Consider the following 16,860-nt stretch of genomic DNA (forward strand, 5'->3'; position numbering starts at 1 on the left):
GCTAAAGTAAAAGGTTAGGCTAGCCTTAAAATAATAAATTCTAATATAGTAATAAGTAAAATAAAATAAAAATTTATACAATTACAAACAATGATTAAATTAAAACTTGGATCAGTCTTAGAAACGTACCGTGTCCCCGGCAACGACGCCAAAAGTTTGATGTGTGCGTGCGGAGCGTTAAAATATTAATGAGTTGGAGATTTAAACTTTGCACAAGATCGTGTTTTAAATTTATAAAAGTGATTTATGCTAAAACTAAAAACACACAAAATAGGCAAGTGTACATATCGTATATGTTGGATAGTATTGGTAAGAATCAAGTATTGGACACTAATGTTTCTAATGATGAATCTTTGTCTTACTTTAATCAGAGGGTTTAATCATTTTTTAGACTGATTTTTAAACTTTTTATAAAATAGAAATACTTATATATAATATATAGGTGACAAGAAGAGAAATTCTAAGTGAGTAATTCATTTATATGAAGGTTTACCATCTAATATCAAGAATCCACTCCATTATTCCTTAATGATTATTAAATAACCATATGATAAACTTGTCCTAAGAATATATGATAGAATAGTCCCTCATTTCTAAGTCAACATATTCTATGACATATAAGAAAGTAGCATGCGCATTTTAAAGTCCGTCGTTTCCTAATGTCATACTACCACGAGAATGTCAATTTAAGTAGACAAGCAGTTTGGTATAGTAGAACGATTAGGATTGACTTCGATTTCTCAAATACCAATCCTAACAACTTTGAGTGGTTGTAGTTAACTCACACAACCTACCCTTGGTTGATTTAATTAGATTATAATTACACATTCCATTAACATGTGATTTCTTTAACTAGCATGATAACCTAAGCAATCGTGTTAACAATCCTATTTCAGAGTTATCAAAACTAGAAAAATAGACCATAGCTTATATCTCATCATTTCTAAGTACAACATAAGGATCCATGTTTTATCTTGAATAAGGTATCAAAGTATTCTGTTTACCATTCTAGTTTCCAAGAACATGAGTTAGCATGAATGATTAGAATCATCAACTTTGATGTATTGTATTAAAGTGATAAAACATTTCTTCATTAATAGAAAATTGCAAAATAACCATGTAGTATACCAAACTAAACCACATGTTTCACGTAATCATCTAGTAAAACAAAGCTTCTTCATAGATTATAGATGGTAAATCGAGTTTAGCTCATAATGAGCATTATTATGATAATAAAAAGAGATGATGATAACAAACACATGATTAAACTAGAACAATCTAACCAAATGTGGATGAATCACCATTCTTAAGGATGATGGATTATGGTGATGTTAATGATGATGGATAATGATGGTAACCTCCAAGCCTTCAAACTCCTCACAAGATCTTCAATATGAGTGCAATGTGGGTGTTTTTATAAGAGAACCCTGTTTAGAGATCTTATTCAAGTACACCAAATGAGTGCAACTTAAGCCTCTATTTAAAGGTTGTCGGGAGAGAGGGGCATGGCCATGTGCCTTAAGAGGCACAGCCCCGTGTCCAGGTGTCCCAGTTGCATGTTGTCATATCGTATATTATGACTCACCACGGGGGCGTGCTTTTGAGGCACGGCCCCATGATTTTTAACAACATGTGCTTAATTCCATTTTGTCTTACATGAAGATGACCATGGCCCCGTGGTTGTAGGGCACGGCCCCGTGCTTTTGGTCTTCAGTATTTGTCTTTTCTTGTAGATTTTTGTCTTTTCTTGTGTTCAAAAGCATGGGGCGTGGTTTAAGGAGCATGGGGGCGTGGTTGAGGTATTTCTTGGGTTTTCTTTCATTTTTCTTCGTCTTTTCACTTGTTTCTTCGTTTAAGGCTTGGCTTTACCTGAAATTGCATTTTAGTGTGATAAGTAGCCTCCTTAGCTAGTTTATTTGATAGAAGTTGCAGTTTTTAGAGACTATTTGATGCTGAAAAGATGTATAATTCTATATGCATCAACTTCTCACCTACATATTATATATATAAGTGTTTCTATTTTATAAAAAGTTTAAAAATCAACCCCAAAATGATTAAAACTCTCCGATTGAACTAAAACGAAGATTAATTATAAGAAACATTTGTGTCCACGGATCAATACTTAGTTCTTACCAATGCTATTCTACATATACAATAGGTACACTTGCCTATTTTGTGTGTTTAGTCTTAGTAGAAATCACTTTCATAAATTTATAACACGATCTTGTGCGAAAGCTAAAATTCTCATCCTTTACTATTTTACCACGCCGCACGCACACATCACTTTTCATAACAATAAAACTTTCGTCTTTAAACATAATATAAAAGGTCATAATTAAACATCACAACATTTTTCATAAATATGCCAGCCTCTTCAGTCCAATGCCATGTGCCTTCATTCTAGCGAGCTTCCTTAGCTTATTCACCTGCGTGCATACTAAAAGTCAGCTACGCTGAGTGAATTCTAGTTAATCCAGCACATACAATACGATCACATACTTACATATATACATATCCGAAGATACATATTACATACTTAGCATGTTACCTTTCTTTCATACTTACATACATACATACTTTCATTCTTACATAATTATTTATATGTTTTAAAGAGCATTTCGCCCTATAACCTTTGCAGATATTATTAGGGTATGTTCCCTATGTTCGCATATATTATTAGGGTTTGTTCCCTACATTCGCAGATATTATTAGGTTCGGTTCCCTATATTCCCAGATATTATTAGGGTCTGTTCCCTACATTCGCATATATTATTAGGGTTTGTTCCCTGCATACTCGTACAACCATACATGCAAACATTTATATAAATTCATCTTTACACTTGTCCTTTCGCATACACATAACATTCATAAGGCATACACTTACCACTTAAAGTATGTGTATTAACTATCACATAGAGTACTCACGCAGCCCCGAAGACATAACAAGGAAATGGGGCTAGAAACTCACATGTGTCATATTCCTTTTTGAGTTTACTGTAATACCCCTCATTAGTTGTGCATGACTCACTTTGTAATAATTATAAGTATCAATTAACTACATCTAACTATGTCATATTTCTCTGTTAGTGTAACCCCTAGCTACAAGGATCCGGGGCAGCGCCCCTGGCAGCGCCGTCTAGGGGTATTAGACCCTAGAAAGGTCCAACGGGCAGAGCCCCTAGCTGGGCTCGAGCTGCCAGGTCAGTTTGGAAAATTTTTATTTTCATTAACAGTCCTTTAGTAAAAACTCATTAGAAAATTTTAAAGTTCTAACTAGTCTAATTGAATGGAGATTCTAATTGAACGGAGATTCTAATCGAACGGAGATTCTAATCGAATGAACATTCAATTCGATTAATTTGCCATTCAATTCAATTACTCTATCAACTCGATTCAATTACTTTATCAACTCGATTCGATTACTTATCAACTCGATTCGATTACTTTACAACTCGATTCGATTACATTACCGAATCAGGTTTCTTAAGGACTCAATTCATATATGGTTTCCATTCTTATCACTTTCTGGCCTTTGTTTTGCCCATCATTCATAAGAAACGAGCCTTGGTATATAACGACATCGTATTCTTTCAATAACCCGGTTCAAACGTTACCGGTTTGTCCCGTTTCATTCTAAAACACCTCGGTTACGTCCAAGTTCATATTTTTCTTGCATAAAAATACTCGATTTTCCTTAGTTTCAAATCTTAGGGAAATCTGCCCTTAAAAATGTGACCTTTAATCTAAAACGTACCTTTTTAGCTCACTTCTAGCTACGGTTTAGCTTTAACACGTGACTAAGGACGTTTTTATTGTTTGTATGAGGAAGATCTATCACAAACCCTTCTTGGTTCGGATTAAAATCTTATCCGTAAAGGATAGAGGTGTTTGTGTGTGTGTTTTGAGTGTATAGGGAGGCTAGAAGATGGAAATGAGGGTTTTAGGGAGATTTAAGGGATTTATATACCCTTAAGCCCATGGACCTAAGGCCCATCACCATCCTTTAGTCCATCTTTTATTGAACAAACTCACACTCTATTATTTTATTTAACTTAATTAAGTATTAACACTTTTAAGTAAACGAAATTTTTTTTATTTATTATTATTAAAAGCAGGATGTTACGCTTCACAAAAACTAAATCATACATTCAATATGATCATCAAATAAAGTTAAGATTCTTCATAGATTTAGATGGTAAATGGAGGTTGTGCTCATGTTGAGCATGAAAATGAACATCAAAGAAGATGAAGATAACAAACACATGATTAAACTAGAACAATCCAACCAATATTAATGATCTTTCTTCTTCAATGGTGATGGATGATGATAATGATGATGATGATGATGATGATGATCATCATCATCATCGTCATAGATGCCTCCAAGTCTTCAAACTCTCTAATAGATCTTCAATTCAAGTGTAAAGTGGGTGTTTTTAAGTGAGAAATCCATCCTAAACCTCTCCAAGCACTCTTGAAACAATGAGACATGCACTATATTTATAGGCTTTCTGGAGAGACTGACACGCCCCCGTGCTTAGTGACCACCCCTGTCCATATGTCAAGGTGCATTTAATGTTCTGTCAGATCATACATGTTGACTCATCATGGGGGCATGCTAGGTGAGACAAAGCCCTATGTTTAAAGTGTCATATTCTTGTATTTTTTGTCTTTTCTTGAAAGGTGACCATGGGGGTGTGTTTCTTGAGGCGCATCCCCGTGTTTACTTCATCAGATTTTGTCTTTTTCATCAGATTATTGTCTTGCCTAGGAAAGGTGACCATGGGGGTGTGCTGCTTGCAACATGGGGCTGTGTTAAGCTGATTAAAAATAATTTCTTTGATTTTCTTCGTTTTTTTGTATCCACTCGTTTCTTCGTTGAGGCTGGAAGAAACCTTAGCAGAGAAATTAACATAATAAGTAGCTATTTGAACTAGATAATATAATAAAAGATTATATTTTGGAGATTATTTGATGCTTAAAATATGTATATTTTTATATACATCATTTATACACAAAAAGTGATACATTTGATTCAATCATAACACATATTACCCCTTCAAATTAGATTATAAATTCAATATTCAAACCCACAAAACATGCATCAATTACTTAATATCTTCATATTGTATTTAAAAGCTCAAAACAACATTCACAAGCCAATCATTGACAACCATAATAAACTCAAATATCACGTTTTACTCAAGATATCATAATTATCCAAAATATATTTGATCATCCCTTGACAACATTGGTACGTGTAACAAAATTGGTTTAATAGTAATGTCATAAGTCTATGATAATTTATGTCAATGTATAATCCCTTGACAACATTAATACACATAACAAAATTGTTAGGTTTATGAATAATCATGTAACCTCAAACAGAGTTATTTGCAAACTATGGAATAAAAACTACAAGCAGACTCCCTCTTCCAACTGAATACTCATGTAACCCCAAAGTGTTTTACAATTTATAAGATTATAAATATTGTATTATTCAACGAAATTTGAAGTACACACATATTAAATATATATATATATATATAAACATAGGCACTAATTATTATACGATAATGGTTCGTAAATCATTATTTAACTAATTTAATAATTCATTGTTTGATTATAAACTTATTACAAATATTGTAGAACACCAAGATCCAATCAATCACAGATTCATATTGTATTGATTAGAACGTAGATCTAGTTATATGATTTTTTTTTAAACTAAAACTTCATTAACAACAAAGGCAAGGCCTCAAACTGAGGACCGCCAAAAACACCTTACAAACAATACAAGGGATATTTCACCCAAACATTCCAATTCGCTTTTTTACATCTAGTTCTATGATTAAACCAAAAAAAGGTCAAAGCCTTCACCAAACCCACAATATCTATCACTCTCGGCTTTGCCCCATTAAAAATTTTCTTTTTGCGCTCCGTCCAAATAGCCCAACACGTCACCATAAAAATGCATCTAACCACCTTCTTCTCCCACTTGGAACTAAAAGCGATATCCTTCAACTGGAATAAATCTGCGATAGATAGAAATTCATACCTGGAAATCCTGCACCACGACCAAATGCTACTCCAAACTCCGAAAACAAAACCACATTCCAAGAATAAATGCTTCGCCGATTCATCCACAGCCTCACACAATGGACACAAAGTGCACGATAAGCTAATATGTCTTCTACTCAGCGCCAAATGGGTCGGAAGACGATCAATACCCAATCTCCATACAAATAGATTAACTTTAATTGGGATCCAGGTCTCCCAGATCGTGACTGCCCCGTGCTGACTCGAACCATCATTACGCAGCCAACATTTCACCGTCGCCACAGAAAACAGCCCTTGTTTATCCGGGGCCCAGACCCACTTATCTTTAGCCTCAGAAAAACGCACCTGTGACAGCAAAAATCTCGCATCCTGGGCTTCATAAATCGCGGACACAGAATTAGTCTCCATGACCCAATCGAAACTTTATCACCCTCCACCTTAAACCGGTCTCAAACAGACCCAAATTTATTTGTATTCGAACCATACAGGGCTGGCCAATGGTCCTGCAAAACACCGGTCCCTATCCAAGCGACTTTCCAAAACCTCAAAGACTCCCCATTACCAATAATGCCCCTGAAGCAAGACATGAGGCTAACCCCATCTTTGACCACCCCTTCCAAGTGCCGGACCAGATTCTTCCAGCAGCCCGGTATATTGCGTTTCAAAGGCAAGAATAACCACCTATTCCTACCCCCATGAATGCTAATAATGGAATTCCTCCACAGCCCTTTAATATCAGTTTTAAATCTATACGCCCATTTAGCTAACAAAGTCGTATTTACAACCGATAATCTAGTAACCCCCAGCCCTCCCTCCTTTTTCGGCTTAGTGACAATCTCCCAAGCCACCCAGTGCATCCCTATCCCCTCCTTACAACCACACCAAAGAAATCTCCTCATCATTTTTTCAATTTCATCAACCACCTTAACCAGAGGCTTGAATATCAAAAAATAGTACACCGGGAGACTAGCTAACACCGATTTTAATAAAGTAAGTCGTCCCCCCCATAGACAACAACTTTGACTTCCAAGAGCTCAAACAAATTCGAATAGTATCCAAAACCGGGTCCCAATTACAAACCCGATTCATGTTAGCACCCACCTTAATGCCTAAATAAACAAAAGGCAAATTCCCAACCTTACACCCCAACAAGCTCGCCATGGAGCTCACCTCCGAATCCCTCACCCCCAAACCGAAAAGAACCGACTTATGAATACTTATTTGAAGACCAGAACACAGGTAAAAAATCCGAAGCAACCGGTTAGTAACATTAATGTTTCTATCATTCCACTTACACAATATCAAAGCATCATCCGCATATAACATATGGGTAAGAACCGGACCATCATTAGGAAGCTTCAAACCTTCCAAGACACCCAACTCGCTAGCTTTATCCACCATGCATGCCAAAGCTTCCATAACAATGAGAAATAGGAACGGAGAGAGAGGATCTCCTTGTCTAAGCCCCTTTTGACATTGGAACTCATACGTTGGAGACCCATTCACCAAAACTGAAGACCGATCTGAGCTAATAATACCTTTTACCCACATACACCATTTGGGAGGAAAACCCATTTGGGATAAAATAGATAAAAGAAACTCCCACTAACGTTATCGTAAGCCTTCTCGAAGTCAATCTTCAAAATAAAAACTTGCTTCCTCTGTTTCTTGATTCAACCAATAACCTCATTCAATACTAAAGGCCCATCCAAAATATATCGGTCCTTCAGAAAAGCAGACTGTGAATTCGAAATCACCTCCCCAATCACTTTCTGAAATCTGACAGCGATCACTTTGGAGATACTCTTACTAATAACCCCAATCAAGTTAATGGGTCTGTAATCCTTCAAACCAACCGGCGTTTTTTTTCCAATCAACGTAATAAACGACGAGCTACACTTTTTACTAATCTTCCCAGAATGAAAAAACTCCTCGAACATCTTCATTAAATCATTCTCCAGGCTCTCCCAAAAATGAACAATAAACCTGAAATTAAAGCCATCAGGACCCGGCGTTTTATCCGCACCACAGTCAAAAACCGCCGCCGTAACTTCATCTTTTGTAAAAGGAGCTATCAAATCGTCAATCCTTCCTTCCGGGACCTGTTTCAAATTATTACACAATAAAACTGGTCTATGAAAACAAGTTTCCTTAAAATGATCTCTAAAAAACCTAAGGACCTCCCTTTTAACAAGAGAAGGCTTAAAGACCCAGACCCCATCAACCATAATCCCCGGGATAGCATTCGCCGCCCTTCTACCCTTTATACACCGATGAAAATAACTGGAATTCTCATCCCCCGATCGCGCCCAATTCATCCTCGACTTTTGATGCAAATCACAATTTTTATGTCGCACCAATTTTTCTAATTCTTTTTTACTTTCCTCGTACACCCACAGTTCATCCTCTTCTAAATCCCGGTTCTCCATCAACCTATCTAACCTGTTAATCTCTTCTTTAACCGTCTCCAACTCAATATCTTCTTTAAAAGACACCTCTTTCCACCACGTTCTTAACCCATTTCGGACCGCAGCTAACTTTTTTAAAATCACTAAATCAGTCGACCTTGTCCCCTTCCAATTATCCAAAGACTTTAAAACCACATGTTCACACCCATCCCTATCCAACCACGAGTTAAACCATTTAAAAGGTTTAAACCCGAAGTTAGAGTCCGCCACCGTCAGAATCAAAGGGCTATGATATGATAAAACCCGAGGCAGAGCTCTCAACACAACTCCAGACCACCTGTTAAAAAACTCTTGACAAACAAGCATGCGATCAATCTTACTCAGCTTACCCTCGAACCCAGTACCTGCCATAAAAGTGAACTTGTTTCCTCTCATCGGAAACTCCTGCAGATTAGCCTCATCAATAAACAAATTAAAATCAAGCGCCATTCCCCTATTAAAGTTTGAATTTTTGCGATTTTCCTTCCACCTAACGGAGTTGAAATCACCAAGAAAAACCCACATCCCTTTATAACTTTGAATCAACCCCCGTAAACTATCCCAAAGACACCTCTTTTCTCTAGCCTTCTTAGGCGCATAAACATTCACGTAATTGATAACTGACCCATCCTCAATTAAGGAACCCGATGTCAACAGAAAGTTCCTATCCTCTATCGAAAACTCCTTCTTAAATTTTCTTATATTCCACATATTCACCAAGCCCCCTGATTTACCAGTCGCCCCCACCCAATCCAAACCGTAATCCCCAGAACACCATACTTTGTCAAAATCAAACCCATCTCTATCTGCTAACAAAGTCTCTTGAATGGCCAAAAAATCAGTACCATTAACCCGAACCAAATCCCTTATACCTTTCGCCTTACCCCCAAACCTTATACCTCTAATATTAAAGGACATACAATTCATGACAAACCTGCTTGTACCCTTGTGCCTTTAATCGAACTCCGAATTAACTTCTCATAACCTTCCAGCTGCACTCCCAATTTATCCCCCAGCTCTTTCCTAAAACCAACTTCCTGATCGACATCTATCACCGGTGGTCCCTCCTTAACTTCCACCGAACCACTACCAATCTCCACTTCATCCGAATTCGAGGCCAGTACCTCGAAACCTTCTGTGTCTGCCTTAGATTGAACGCCATCAACTTCCCCCATAAGAACCTGGAATGGATTAGATATATGGATATGAGGTGGTCCTCTAGTTTTAACAACATTTGAGTCTAGTCCCAATATAATTGGATCCAATTCAAAAGGATCTTCATCCTCCATCCTGGGATCTTTAATGGGCCGTTAATTACTACTTGGGTACCCACCTGAACCGGTCTGGTCCAAAACTAAATGTTATTTAGTCTTTTTTCTTTTCAAATAATTAGCTGGTCCCACCTCCTTAATAACCTTCCCCCCAATAGAAATACTTTCCTTATCTGGACAAAGAAACTCTCCACCAAAATTGGAAGTGCAATCAATCACATTAATGTCACCACCCGTTTCCTTTTCACTCTCCTTCTCATTAACTCCATTGACCGGAAAATCCATCTGGACCACCGGCAACCCCTTCTCCGGTGACAAAACACCCTCCTCCTCCATAAAGCAATCATCAAACCTGTCAACTGGGTCAAAAATAAAGTCTTCCAGCCAATCATTTATGTCCTCCGAAACCCACACCTTAAAATTTTTTCCCTTCCAGCGTAGGAACACCTCCTCTTGCACCCGAGCTCCATGATTAACTAAAACCCCGAGGAACTGAAAGGAATTATCTAGACCGGCACGTTCCACTCTAGCACCTTTCACCACTTTACCGAACAACCTCCCCACGTCATCAATAACCTTATTATCCGTTAGTGATAACGGAACCCCGAAAACTTTCAACCAAGCGATTCGTTCAAAAACCGTTTGTTGACCTTCCCAAATTTCTGCAAACTCAAAAAGCTGCGTACACCCTTTGAATTCATCTCTAGCCATGAGAGCATGCTCCTTAGAAATGAACTCTACAAGCAACAAGAGGCCCCCCCAAGAATCTCACCCTCCCCTCTTGCAGCTTCATGACCCTTAGAATGGTACGAATGTTCTGTAGATCCTTCAACGTTCTCAACCGAACAATCACAGCCCTCCCATGCAAGTCTTTAAAAGCCTCAACGTTATCGTCAGCCTCAATAGTCTTGCCTTTAGCAACCCTTGAAAACGCATCTTTGAACGACATACCATTAACGAACGAATCCTTTTTGAAGACATAATCACCAAAATTCTGATTAGAGCCCATATGACCAGGACCTTCCTTATACGAAGCACTTGTAGGCTGCCTGATCTCTTCGTCTTCAAGGACGAATCTAGCAACATTGAACTTCAGTCTATAATCAGCCAAACGTAAAGACGATAACTCCTTGACCATCTCCGCCCTGTTTTTGACGTCCAACATCGTAACGAAACCAAACCTCTTACCCTCCTTATCTCGCTTCCGAGCAATGTAGATGTCAAAAATAATACCCGCCCCTCTAAGAACCAACGCCAAATCCGCCCCACTACATCAGTCAGGGAGATTAGAAACAAAAAACTTGGTTAATCTAGCCTGAACCCCCGCCGGAATAGGTTTCCGACGAGTTTCCTTAGATGACATGACGAGAGGATATATTTCAAGTATGTAGAAAAGTTTTAGATCTAGTTATATGATACGCTGTTAGATTAGATAATTGATAATAATAATAATAATAATAATAATAATAATAATAATAATAATAATAATAACGAAGTATCTGTAAGGGAGTACTTGGACAGAGTTTCGGTATATAGCTTAATAATACTTAAATTATCAACGCACAACAGGCATTATATAGATGATGGATCCCATTCGTTACACATCCCGTAACAAATGGTCTCCATTCTTTAAAATTACAAAAGATATAACATAAGGTATAGCGAATGACTCACTCGCTTTACCCCCCATTCGTCAACATTCCATGACGAATGGAATACATACATAACGAACTAAGGTCCATTCGTTAAACATCCTTAACGATTAGACTGTACAAGATAAAGAATGAGCTCATTCGTTAAACTACTTTAACGTATGAGCCATGCATAACGAACGGGATTGTATCTCCATAAATATCCCTTAACATTATAATAATAATAAATTAGAAACGATAAGTTACAAAGATTCGAGACGACAAAACCGTGCACTAACAAACATCCCCTCGTCTTGATCTCTTTGTCTTTAATTACTTGAACGCTTGGTCTTCCAATATCGACAACTATGAATCCCGAACGCGTGACACACATGTACGACGCGCTGGAATTGCATAGCTCGATCGTAATCTTCTTGACGCTTGATCATAATCTGGCTCTCAAAAAGCACGTTATTGTCGGTTTCAGATAAATTAACGAGCCAATCGGGTCGATAACTCTTATAAAGCTGGTCTTCAATCCTTTACCCAATAAAATGACTTCCTCGCCGGTACGATTATCGTAATACCATCGATTGAATGATAGGTGAAGACTCTGTGGAAAAGTCTTCACCGGTACACTCTTCATCGTTTTCGGCGGTTTAACTTTAAGTACACGTTTCCTCCAACCCTTACGAGGATCAATCTCATCAATGCGCTTACGGGTTGGGACTTGTGGCTTAAAGAACTTAAATCCACGGTTTACCTTGAAGGGTAGATGTTGATGAAACCATTCTGTTAATCGATCTCCACCGCGATTTATGAATGGCCGGTTGGCGAGGATACGAATGTCCCACCTCGGCAGTGAGAGAACTTCAGTAATGTATTGGTAATACTGAACACCGTTCTCCAACTTGATAATGCAAACTTTCAACTCAGAATCGTATAACCAAGACACAATATCCCCTTTCACTTTTGACACGGCTTTGAAAGTAGTCTTCTGATTTGCTTTAGCCCGTGCAGCAGCATCCAGTTGTTGTTCTCGATCAACGTACCGGTAATCCTCGATAATCTTACGAGCACGTTTGGTCCGATACTCAAACCATCCCAAAATACCAGCCTCAAACGAATCAGAATCCCGTTCAGGCATCTTGGCTTTATTCTTTGTTATCTTCTCCATATGGTCTTAAGCAACTTTAACGTATTCTTCAGTAAATGTAGGAACACCCTGATTAACATTTGAACGTTGATATAGATCGGGGTATTCCTCTGCTATCACATCCTCCATCTTTATCTCCTCGTCTTCATATATAAACGATGTATTCCCATATGGAATACTCGCATCCAATAACACTTCCTCATCATTCAACACCTCAACATGCTCCTCAGCCTCCAACGCGTCCAGTTCTTCATCGTTCAGCCCTAATAATAATGAAATATGTTCGCGTGTTAGGGCTTGATCGACAAACTGACCTTCCACGATTTCGTCCACATTGGCTGTGCTCATCACTACCCCCTTCTTGAAATCCATACACAGAATGGTGTTGGCTTAGATCGACTCGATAGGCTGAAAGTTTGTCGAGTCTTGATAGATCACTATCTTTCAATCATTGGCTCCACCTTCACCACCACTGGTACCAGCTCCCGAGGATTAGCCGTGAGCTTGTTTCGGCTCACTTCCTCTAGTACCAGGAGCATCAGAATCGTCGTCATCGTTCTTCAGTTTCTTCAGAGCATCGTCTTTGCATGTCAACTGATGGATGAGATCTTCCTGCTCCTTTATCTTCACCCCCTGAGCCGTGACAATCTCACGCAGCCATTTGATTCTCGTATAGGTGAATCAAACTCAAGATCATGTCCATCTGATGTGTTGGGGTCATAGTATGAAATGTCGGAGGTAAGGGTTGCACTGGACCCTGAGGACGGCTAATTCTCATAAACGAGATGTTCAAAGGATGTGTAGGCATCATAGTCGGTGTCGGAGGAACCACCGATGTAGCAGCAGAGGCCCTTGGCATAGAGGATAGAACTGGTTGTGGAATCAAGCCAAGCCTCAGATCGGAAGTGAGCGTGGTCCTCAAAGTGAGTTCCGGGGTGCTACTAGTAAACAGAACCGCCGGACTTTGAGGAGCGGACGACCACGACACACGTGGACCAATCTCCACACCAGATCCATGAGTCTGACGACGTTTGGGCGGGTGATATGTCGCTAAGGCCTTGCCCTTACACTTTCGTTGAGCAGCATGAGAACTTGCTGCTGCAACGTCAGCACGTCGTGAATCACCTCCATTGCCACCATCACCACCATCATCTTCTTCATCTCCACCAGCGTTCCCACCTGGTCACTCTTCTCATTTGGAATCCCAATCGTCATGGATCCAACAATCATTACAAGGATATTCATATGCCGGATTCGACAAGTGACCAATCAAACGTTAGGTCCTAGGAGTATCCTGCCTATAAGACTTCATCCTTTTCATCGTATTTGCATTCATATGCTCCAGCTTCAACACGTCGTCTTTCAACATCCTATCAATCTCTAAATCATGAATTAAATCATGAACGATCAGCTACACGAATCGTGGATACATCAGGAATTTATTGTGTCGGTTCTTGACCAAGCAGTTTTCCTTTAGATCAACTTAGAGAAGTTGAACGGTTTGTTTAAAGTCAGAGCTACGAATACCGATTGCAACATGATCCGGCATTCTTCATATTCCCCCTTGCGTACCCTAAGGCAATGTATAAGCACATGTAGTAGATACTTGTATAGGGCGGACAAGTAAGCCTTGTTGTACTGGGAACGTTCAAGGTTTCCCGCATAGAATACTCGTCGAAATAACCCACGTATCAATGATCTATCGAATTCACACGGGTCATCCATGTTGTCCACAAACCTCAACACCCGTCTAATAAACCCATGTGTAATAACAACCGGTTTGACGTTGACTTTAGCGATGATATGGTTTTCAGACTCAACATAACAAGCCGAATTCCAAAATGGTCAAATAACGCTGAAGTAGACCGTTGTATCAGTAGTAACAACATAACTTATCCGAGTCGTCGGATAAACGCGATAATATTTAGAAACATGTCCTCGTCAACAAAATTCTCTTGAACAAAGGCACAAATGTTATGCTTTTTGTCAAAAGGCAACATCGGGATCTCAGGTTCTTGTTGTTGCTGAACCTGTTGCTGATCAGCTAATGGAGCATCTTGGATATTTTCATCTGCCATATATAAAAATACATAAACCCGATTATTAGTAAAAACGAACATTAAACATTTAAATTATTTATAAATTTTAATTTTTGAAAATAATTAAAAGTGTAATTCGTGATTTTCTTGGCTCATTCGTTATAACGAATAAGGTTTTTCACTATAACGAAAGACTTAATTCGTCGTAAATAATTAAATCGAATGTATGAAAACGAATCAATCACGAATGGATAACGAATTAAACATCACGAATATGGGTTCATTCGTTATCAAAATAGAATAATGAATTGATTCGTTGTTTTAAACTTAACGAATGGATTTTGAAAACGAATTGGTGTTCATTCGTTAATTGTAACGAATGGATTTTGAACACGAATGGGTGTCCATTCGTTAACTGTAACGAATGGTCTCCTATAATTATCAACTTTGACTATGAAGAGTCAAAGTCAAAATTAAGTATAAACACTGACAGTCCACATGCACTATCAGATTCAATTAGACCATGTTAGACGATGTATTCTCCAATATTGAGCTTGAATCGGCTCGTAATACCCTCGATAGCTGATTCATTACAACCATTTAGGTACAAACTGGGTTTAATTAAAGTTATGTTCATAAGTTATCCGCCGAAGCTATAATCATCTAATTAACCCTTGAAATGTCCATGGTTTTTGACGTTTTTTATTGCGTTTTGATTGTGGTTACCTAATGAATCTAAAGCGATGATCAAAACTTGATTTAAAGAAGTTCAAAATTTCTGGAAAAATTGGCCAGAGGTTTGTTAGGGGAGAACGAATATCGATGAGTATGAATGAGACGCTTCGTTACTTCCCTGTTCATTATATACGACACACATTGCACGATTTTCAAGATAACGAATGAGCTCATTCATTAAGTTAAATATTAACGAATGGTTAATTCGTTACTTCATTCGTATACTTCATTAACGAATGAGTGATACGTTACAGATCATAACGATTAAATGTAAATCCGTGCTTCATTCGTTATCATTGTAGTGGAAGCTAATTAATGATGACGAATCGGACTAATTCGTTATCCAAATGACCCTCATTCGTTATCCAGATTGATAGCGAATGGACAATAACTTAATATTAAAATCATTTTCATTTTAAAATTAAAAGAGTTAAATAATGCATCGAAACCCGTGTCCCGATGAACTTTACCTTACGAATCTTACCAATCGGAGTAAGATGCAATAACTAAATGTGTTTTAACTTTCAAAAACACATAACTTAAAACAAATAATTTAAATGAATTAAATAAGATAATTAAATAATAAATAAAATAAATAAAATTTTTTTGGTATTTTTATTTTCTTTCCAAATATTTACCCTTAAACCCGAAATACGAAAAAAAAATAGAAAATCAAAATAGAAATCAAATAGTTTTGGATTTTGAATATTTTTTTTAATTTGAAAGAAAAGTAAAACAAAACAATTGTAAAAACTATTTTACGAAAGCGGTGCATATTATTGTGAGTTTAAGCAGAGAACCATATTGACCAAGTTGCCCTTTCATCGCAGTTTTATATTTCAGTGTTATTATGACTGGTTTTAAGTCGATCATTGATATTGTTGTCCACTTAAATCTTATAACAAACCTTCAAGTAATTTTGTGATATGACTTAATATTCAATTAAAGCACAGAATATCAGAAACTATCAGCCTCTAATCTCGGTTCAAGCTTAATTTGAGCTTTACCGTATCACCCCAGCTTGACTTAAACCATTATGTTGCCAATCAAAATTAGAATTTTTATAGATATTTTTGAGTGATGCACCAAGCTTCCTTTACTGTGAGTGAGTATGCACGAGTTCATATGTATGATTACATACATTGTGTCCCCTGGGGTCCGTTTCTTATTGGTATTGAGACGCACACAAAGGAGGAACAATGTATGACTAACGGCGGATTTGATCATGTCAGTAATACAATTCGTACAATGTACAGCGGTGATAAAGCTTAATGACTTTGGGTTTGCTCTAAAAGCTTTTGAAATATTCATGCTTATGAATACCCAGATGATTAAGTCGCATAAAGACTCACAATTTCCAAAACCCGGATGCCTTTTATTCAGACTTTTTGTCTTTGGTGATCAGACAAACATAAGGCTTGAGTATGATAGGCTATTACATTTCTGCCATCATTACCGAGAATTTTGGAAGAGACTAACACCCCTTTCAATTTGGCATTTCTTTATGTATTTGGATTTTTC

Source organism: Bidens hawaiensis, unplaced genomic scaffold (assembly GCF_021521415.1).
Source record: "Bidens hawaiensis isolate Kalapana, Puna unplaced genomic scaffold, B.hawaiensis_p1.1 tig00032045_1, whole genome shotgun sequence".
In the NCBI taxonomy this organism is placed as follows: Eukaryota; Viridiplantae; Streptophyta; class Magnoliopsida; order Asterales; family Asteraceae; genus Bidens; species Bidens hawaiensis.